The sequence below is a fragment of the Aethalodelphis obliquidens genome, unplaced genomic scaffold (assembly GCF_003676395.1).
Source record: "Aethalodelphis obliquidens isolate GAN/ISIS:26980383/991018 unplaced genomic scaffold, ASM367639v1 scaffold45, whole genome shotgun sequence".
Taxonomy (NCBI): domain Eukaryota; kingdom Metazoa; phylum Chordata; class Mammalia; order Artiodactyla; family Delphinidae; genus Aethalodelphis; species Aethalodelphis obliquidens.
The window spans coordinates 1,845,381-1,853,702 of record NW_020837989.1 but is presented as its reverse complement, the minus strand read 5'-3'; the positions used below and the strand labels follow the sequence as shown (position 1 = coordinate 1,853,702).

The following is an 8,322-nucleotide window of genomic DNA, read 5'->3' as shown; positions in this document are numbered from 1 at the left end:
CTAAAAACAAGGCAATGTTGCCACACAGACAACTGCAATGCGTGGCCCACAACTTTGTCAGGGGCGAAGCGATTCTCACCTTATAGCTGTGGTCCTCTCATTGCTGATGGTGCAGCCTGGGGATGGACGGGAAGAATATCTGAAGGCAGTAGACAGATGGCTCCAAATTTCAATGGCAACGTGTAAGCTTTCACTTTCGATTATTCATTCAACCCACTTTTACTATTATCTCTATTATTTTACATAATAGAACGCCTGTTATGTACTAGGCACTGAGGATGCAATGGAGAGCAAGACACATCTCTGCTCTGTTAGATTTTATGTTCAAATGGTGGTATTCAGGCAAGTATGCCAACAATTACAACACAGCGTAACAAGTGGTAAGGTAGAGGAAGTCCAGGGAGTTATGGGAGCATGGACAGCTGACCCTAACCCAACCCAAACGTGGAGGGGTCATGGAGGAAGCAACAACTGAGTGGATACCAGAAGGATGATTAGAAGGTAGGCACCATTGTAGGGGCAGAGTGTGGAAAGGGTAGGGAAAGGAGGAGAGATCAGTCCAAGCAAAAAAGCCTAGCTTGTGCAAAGGCCAAATGCAAGAGAGAACACAGCAAGTTTGGGGAACTAAAAGATTCCTCTTAGCTGAAGCACAGCAAGCTTGTTCACAGAAGAAGAGACTGGACAGGTAGACTCCAGATCATGGAGGCCACAGTAGGGAGGTTTGGCTCCATCCTGTGAGAAGTGAGGAGCTAGTGAATGCTTTAAGCATGGCAGGGGCATGTCCTTTGTTTTAACTCATGCAGTATTCCACATGCAGGGGGACCTTGGAGTATATCCAACCTACTTCACTCTACAGATGGGGAAACATAGGTCAAGTGACTTATCTAAGATCACTTAGTTGCAAAACCAGGACCAAAAGGCAAGCCTCTGGATTTCCAAAACAGTGGTTTCAACAAAACCATATTGCTTCCCCTTACAAGCAAATAGAATTCAGGGGCCAGGGAATTATTTTTGCCCAAGATCTAACCAAACATATATATAATTGTCTTTTTTGTTTTTAAGCAACGTGTTCCTGCAAGGTGAAAAGACAAGGAAGGAACCACAGGGAGAAATATGTCTTCCAGAAATCTACAGCATCTAAAATAATACGCTGTATAGAATGAAAATCCAATCTCTCATTGTTAGATGTTTGTAATCACTGACACCCCAAATCCCAAGGATCACAGCAGAAAATTAAAAATTAAAAAAAAGAAAGAAACCTCACTTCTGTTTTTAAAGCCATCCTCCACAAACACACCCACAGCTTTCTCACATGGCACCAGGGACAGAATGTATATATATATATATATATATATATATATATATATATATATATATATGTCATCCTTTCTGAAATAGCAATTTAAATTAGTATGAGTGAGGTAACATCAAACCACAAAGGATCATGAATCCTGAGTGCTAGGGAAATGATGTGAGATCAGGGAGGGCAAAGACTTCCACAAGTTCTTTGCTGAGTGTTGAGTAATGTGGCTCCTCTATAAATAGCCCCTGATGGGAAGAGCTGAGTGATTAACTAGAAATTTGTGCGCCCTTTGGAAATATTTCAGAAAGGTTCTCCTGTAGCAAGACTTTTACCCCTTAACTTTAAAAAGTCTCAAATGCTTTCAAATTATTTACCTTGTGAAGTAGGAAAGGCAACTCTTATTCCCCACATTGTAGATAAGGTGGCACCTCAGGAACAGAGTGGTGAAGTGACTTGCTCAGGGGTCCCAAGGTTGGAATTCGGTGCTGCCTGACTTTCACCTGGTTTGAGGGCTCACCAGGCTGCATCTCCATGAGAACCGTTTCTTTGGAGACTTAGAGCAGATAAGTCTTGAGGAGAAAGGTGCCTGTCCTCTCAGTTCCTTCCCGGGCTTTGCCGGTAAATACTTCCTGTCACCACGTATTTGCCTTTTTGTCCATGACGCAATTAATTCTTCCTGAATGAAGCTGAGGGAGATCCCTGCTTCAAAGAGGGCAGCTTCAGAGATTTGGCCCCAGGGAAGTGAAACGGAGGGTGAGAAGGTAATTTTGAACAGAGGAACAGCATTTGGGATCAGACTCCATTGGTGGAAGCCCTGTCTCCCCAACCCTCAGGTTTATTTTCTATCACTTCACCCTGTTCTTCACAGAACGTCTCTCAGTTGGAACTGGACATTTGCTTGGTACATTTATTCTCCATCTCTCCTAATAGATGATAAGCTCCAAAAGTGCCGGGACCTGTCTTTTGTACACCAGTACCTACTCAGCTCTTGGCACGGTGCTTGGAACAAAATAGGTGCTCGATAAATATTAGGGAGATAAATGAGCACTTGCAAATAATGTGAGATCAATGAGGTCCGAAAGGAGCCCAAATCTTCAGTTCTCCTACTGCTGCAGGTGTGGTTCCCAGGCCTGAGGGGTCCTGGGGACAAGTTCTCCCTAAGCGGCGCGGCTGGCTCTCCCGGGGCGGGAGCCCGGGTTGTAGGTCCGGGATGCGCCGGCCGCGCGGAGGGGCGCGCCCAGAGACCCTGGCCGCAGCCATTTCCTGCTCTTTGTGTGACAGCCGCAACGGCGAAGGGGCGGGATACCGGGGGCGGAGGAGGAGCCGCGGCGGGTGGAGGGGCGGGGCCGAGGGCGGGGCCCAGCGCGGCCGCAGCGGAGCGGAGCAGGGCAGAGCATCCTGCGCCCCGGCGCGGGCCACCGCAGTAGCTTCGGGCCGCTCCCCTAGACCTGCCGCAGACCCAGGTAAGCGGTGCTGGCAGGCCTTGGGGCCGGCGTGGGGACTGGGATGCTGCTGGGGATGGCGACGCGGCCGTAAGAATGCTCGAGGGGCCGGCACCTCTTCTCCCAGCCCCGGGGGTGTGCTCAGCACGGCGGCTGGGCTGGCGCGGCCTGGGGGCCGCCGAAGCCCCCGGAGGCTGGGCCTCCGGCCCGGAACAGCTCCCTGTCCCCTCCGGCCCACCCTGGGCCCCGCGGCGCGTACCCCCTGCGGGAGGCGCCGACGCACGGCGGAGCTGGGGCGCGGCGGCTGTGGCAGCAGCAGCAGGTGCGCGGCCTGGGCCGGAGCCGCCGGCCGGGGAGGAAGCGGCGCTCATCAAGAGCATCGGAGACACCTGCAGCGGCCGCGAGCCCGGCGGCGGCGGCGGTCTCCCCGCGCTCAGGTACTGCAGAGCGCCGGCCGCCGCCTCTGCCGCTCCGGCCACCATCGTCTCCCGCAGGGCCAGCAAGAACCGCCTGGGCCCGCCTGGCAGCCGCCTCGGGCACACAGAGCCCTTCAGTGAACGTGAGATGGGTGGGGCGAGGGGCGAAGAGGCGGCGTTTAGGGGTGAGGGCTTTAATGAGAGAGGAGGCACGCCTGACCTGCTTTGAAACCTTCCGGCCTAGCTCGCCCTCCCTCCCGGCTGTCTGGGGGCGGGGGAGGAGGTAGGGGAAAGGAGATGAGTGGGCTGACTCCTGGGGAAAAGGTTGGGTTTTCATGAGCTCTGAACAATCGGGAAGATGCCTACCTGTCAGTAGTAGGCTTCTGCTTTTCAGGGCAGCCCTCCCCCTCCATGGGTATACACCGTCTAAAAAGGAAGAGAAGGGCGTGCTCTCCGTGTGCCAGTGGGGACGGCAGCGGGAAGCATGGTCCGAGAGGAGTATGGTTGTATTCAGAACCTGGCAGAGAAGGACGCTGGGACGGCCCAGGTGCCCTCCCCAGCCCAGGGAATTTGACCTCTGCTTGCCTAGTTTCCCCAGCACAGCAGAAAGACTCATCAAGGGCTGATGGGCTCTTACAGCCAGGCCAAGAAGGGGACAAGTATCTTTTCTTACCAGCTCCTGGGCACCCCCTGCCTGTGTCCCCTTCAGGGCAGGGGGTGTCTTACGTTACTTTGGGGCACAGGCCCTGTTGCAAGCCATTCTGGCAACCATGAGATCACAGATGTTGGAGGGCAAAAATCTAGGTTCACATCCCTGGCAGGATGGTGAAGGCCTTGAAGGTTGTTTTCTCCACCATCAGACCTTCCTTCTCTGTGACCCTCCCTGAGACTGCCCACCTCCAGTTCCATACACTGTCCTGTGCTCCACCATCCCCCCACCCATTCTCCTGTGTCAAAAATTGTTTTCAAGAAAGGAGCCAGTGAACACATTTATCCTCAAGAGCTAAGTACACAAGACCTTCCCATTAGACCCAGGAGGTGTTGCAGAAGTCATCTGACCAGAAGGGAAACAGAGGCTTAGAGGCATTTCAATGGGAAACAACGCTTTAAGTAAATAATATTTGATATCTCTAACGGTGGAATTTCAGGCAGTGAGCTGGAAGTGGGAGTGGGGAGCTGGGTAGCAATTTGGGGGAACAGCTTGATGAAATGACAACATTTAGCAGCTGTCAGCTCTGTTTGCTGGCTGCAGGGGCAGCTTCAGCCCTAAGGGCAAAAATACCATAGGAGTAGTGTGTGTGTGTGTGTGTGTGTGTGTGTGTGTGTGTGTGTGTGTGTGTGTGTGTGTGTAACTGGTCAGGGGTTACTGTCACTAGAGGGTATTGTGGAGCGCCCAGTGTACACTTGGAGGAGGTGAAACTTTCCTATAGAGAGTTACTTGTTGGCACTGGCTACCATCTGCCAGGGCAGCTCCGAGGCCACAAGGAGAGTGTGTTATTGCTCACAAAGCCAGTCCCTCTGGCTAGCTCTGCAGGCTGAGCCTCTGGCTGGGGGCATTAGCGCTCTGCTCACTAAGCTTCTTTATTATATTTCCTGGCCAGTTCTGACTGGTTCTGCAGGCACCCAAGCCTGCCTTATTCAGTCCCTGCTAGTAATGGAAAAGGAAAAACTCATTTTAGGTATTAGGCCAATAGTAGGGTGTAAAATCCACCAGGATCGGAGAGTTTTACTCCAATCAAATCAGAGGCTGGCCCAGAGAAGGCAGTAGGCAAGAATTTAAAAACTGGAAAAGGGTCTCGGGGGAACAGTACATGTCCCCTGTGATATATCACGCCCTCTCAGACATTCAGTGGGCCTCCGCTGCCGTCATTGATCAGCAGGCCGAATTAGGTGATGAATAGGCAACAAGCTAATTGACATTGGGAACCGCACTCCTGGAAAACAGTGCCGAGCAGTCTCCATGTTTGAGGATCAGCCTACACTCTCAAAGAAGTTTCTTTTGGCCGCTGTTGGCCCCAGGGTTCCACCAAGAGCTGCACAAAATGGCCTTTTATAGCCTCCATGTGGCCACTGTAACAATGTGTCTATTTCTTTACTGGCAAGTATTAATTATTCACTTGTAGTTGATGAAACCAGGCATCAGTCACCTCATTGGAGCCTTTGTAAAAGGCCTTTGGTCTTATTGTTCTGAGGAGCAAAGCTAAGCCTAGGGTCCAGAGGATGGACCCTGCATTAGTAGCGGAGGTGGGGCAAGAGGGTAGAGCATACTGTCACCTGGGGCAGTGACACGGTGCGCCCGCAGTGGTGGGGGAGGAGCTGGTACTTAATTGGATGCTCTAGTAAACAAGGGATGCATGCAAATGCTCTGTAGAGTGTCTAGCACATAGTACTATTATATTTATATGTTTATCATTATAATGTATTAATTACATAATCATTAAGAATATGGCTCATGCCACATTATATATTGTGTGTCAATCTAAAAACACAGATCTTTTATTGTTGTCATTGTTGACTCTGCTAAAGGATTCAGTGACCTTAGAAGGCCTCCCACAGTGAAGGTTCCGCCCTGGTCACTCAGCAGACACCTCATTGCTGGTGGCCATGTCCAAGAACAGCACACCTGCGAGTTGACTGGTGTAAGTCTTCATTGCTGGGGATGAGGAGGGATAGTTTGATCCCTGCTAAGAGGAGTCCCAGTTGGGGGAAGGAGGTGTCATCAACCCCGAGTTCTTACCAACTCTTCTACCTCCAGAGCCTTCCTGGATTTTGCTTTTCCCAGGGGAGTTGGTCTCTGTGACCAAGGAACCCAGCCCCAGGTTGACCTGCAGAAGGTAGCCAAAGAAAGCGTGGTAAGCTGTGGTGTCAGCAAGGGCCTCAGCTGGGAAGTGCTCCTGAGTAGCACACTGAAGGTGGGTACAGCTGCAGTAGGAAGAGAGAAGGGGGAGGGAATATGCCCAGCGGAAGCCCAGAGGTAGTTCTCACATTTCAACACAGATCGGGAAGGACCTCTTCCTCTGTGTACATTCAGCATTTTGCAACCCAACCAAAAATGTTGAAGGCATGCTTTGCTTCCCCCTGCGGACAAAGCAGTACTGTGGTCTTTGGACACAAGATTTATTCCTGACTTGCTGTGTGCCGTTAAATCAGCCACTACCTCTCTGACTTTGAAAATTGGGGAACCGAAAGCAGCCTGCGCAGCTTGTTACCTACCTGTTGGCCACGGGAGCCTGTGGATGAGATAATGTTTGTAAACTTCAGGCTGAGAAGAAAAGGCCCTGGAAACAGGGGAGAAGGAGGTTCCTGAATGTATGGCTCCTTTGGATGGCTGCCCTCCATTCCTAAAGGAACAATTTATTAATTATATACTGTGTGTCAACTTAAGAAGACAAATCTGTGGTCTCTCTGCACCACTGAGCCAACTGAAAGGGACACTGAAAGGCACTTTGTGATTCACAGATTCTGTCAAGGACCCTGGATGGTCTTGTCTGTACAAAGACACTTCAGAATTCGGTCAGTGCGTGTGGGACGCTTCCCAGGATGCAAAGATGTTGGGTACTGGCTGCCTAGCCATGACCACTATGCTAAGCACTGTGTGTGATGTGCCTCAAAGGACCACCATTCAAGCCATACTTCTTGGACCCTGGCAACAGAGGCAAAAACAAATTGGGTACAAATTCTTGAAAGAAATTGTTTTGAGAAGGCAGAGGTTGGGTTCAGGCAGAATTTCTTGCAGGGATCATTCTGGCTGAGTGGCATTTTGATAGACTTGCAGCAACTCAGGAACAGTACAAGCAGAGAGGAAAGTAAACGTGACCCGGAGAGCTGCGCGATAAAGAGCCAACGATGACTTATCAATAGGTCTTTTGATTTTGTGTTTCCATTATCATTAGGCCATCTTAGGGTAGTGGTTCTCAGACGTTCATCTCTTCGTGGAACAGAGAGATGTTTAGTGTGTCCATGGTGTGTGGTCTCTGTCTTCTAAATAAGGCAGGAGATGAGGTCCTCTGCAGAAGTTAAAGGTGGTGGACTGGTTAGGAAAGTGCGGGAGATGTCTGGAGATTTGGAACAGCTGTCTTTGTGGGTGGAATAAGAAATCAAATGGGGATGAATGAGAGCATTGTCTAACTTTACTGAAGGCCCAGCTGAGATCAAAGAGAATCTGCAGGGCTGACCCTCATAGAAGACACTCAGTAACTCAGTGTTAAGTGAAGGGATACCTGAGAATGACTTTCTATTTGTGCTTTTAAATTGTGATGGCTTAAACCGATTCAGGCAAGGTATGAATGGTGAGACAAGAATTCAAAACTCAGGGTCAGCCATCAACCTCCAAGTATGCTATACCTTCATATGAGAAAGAGAAATGAAGTTCTGTTTTTTATTTTTTGAGGTGGAAACTGTATGACAGGAGAATTTTCTAAATATATCTCTTCAGATTCTTACAGTAATAAGGCTGACTTAGATATGGTACCTTAGGGGACCATGATGTTTAAAATTTTTTTTTTTAATCAGAAGACATGAATTTTGGCCATTGGCTCTTGTATTCAACAAATAGTTCATGAAGTGTTAATTAAGCAAGTAACGCCTAGGATGTGCCCAGCTCTGTGCTAGTTGCTATGGGTCAGACCCCCACAAAAGATGACAGTTATCCTTGTCATTTTTGGTGGTGCAAAGAATCAGTAAAATATAAAGCAGTTTATAATGCAGTAGGAAATTATGGACTCCAGACTGTGAGTGCTATGGGAATCCAAGAAATGAAGGTTGTGGTGGCGTTTGGCTGGTCAGACCTTCATGGAGGGGGCCTGTCTTGACTTGGGCCTTGACAGTGGTCAAAGGTAGGATATGAGAAGGGGAGAGGACAGTCCACTAGGGAGCAGAGGGAGTTTGAGCAAAGGCACAAGGCAAGAATGTCCATGGGCAGGTTTATGGCACCGTAAGTACTCTTGCCACAGTGGACAGGTCTTGTTGGGAAGCATAGTCTTGAAGGACGTCCTTTGGATGGAGTGTCCCATTTATAGTCACAGTCATTTGCTTTTGAGTTGGAATGACTCTGAGAGAGGTTCAAGTTCAGTGATTCCTAACTAGTTGTTTTTGGGTTTGCTTTTGTTTTTTCCTAAGTACATTTGATGGACAGTATCTACATACTCAGTACATCACACCC

General features: G+C 49.6%; 1 protein-coding gene across 1 annotated transcript in view; it reads left to right on the top strand.

Annotated features, from left to right (window-relative positions):
• The first annotated feature begins 2,650 nt into the window (after window positions 1-2,650).
• CYFIP2 (cytoplasmic FMR1 interacting protein 2) overlaps window positions 2,651-8,322 on the top strand; it is a 131,019-nt gene continuing 125,347 nt past the window's right edge. The window contains exon 1 of the mRNA XM_027081428.1: window positions 2,651-2,766. The gene's annotated coding sequence lies outside the window, so the exon portion shown is untranslated. The remainder of the gene's footprint in view (window positions 2,767-8,322) is intronic.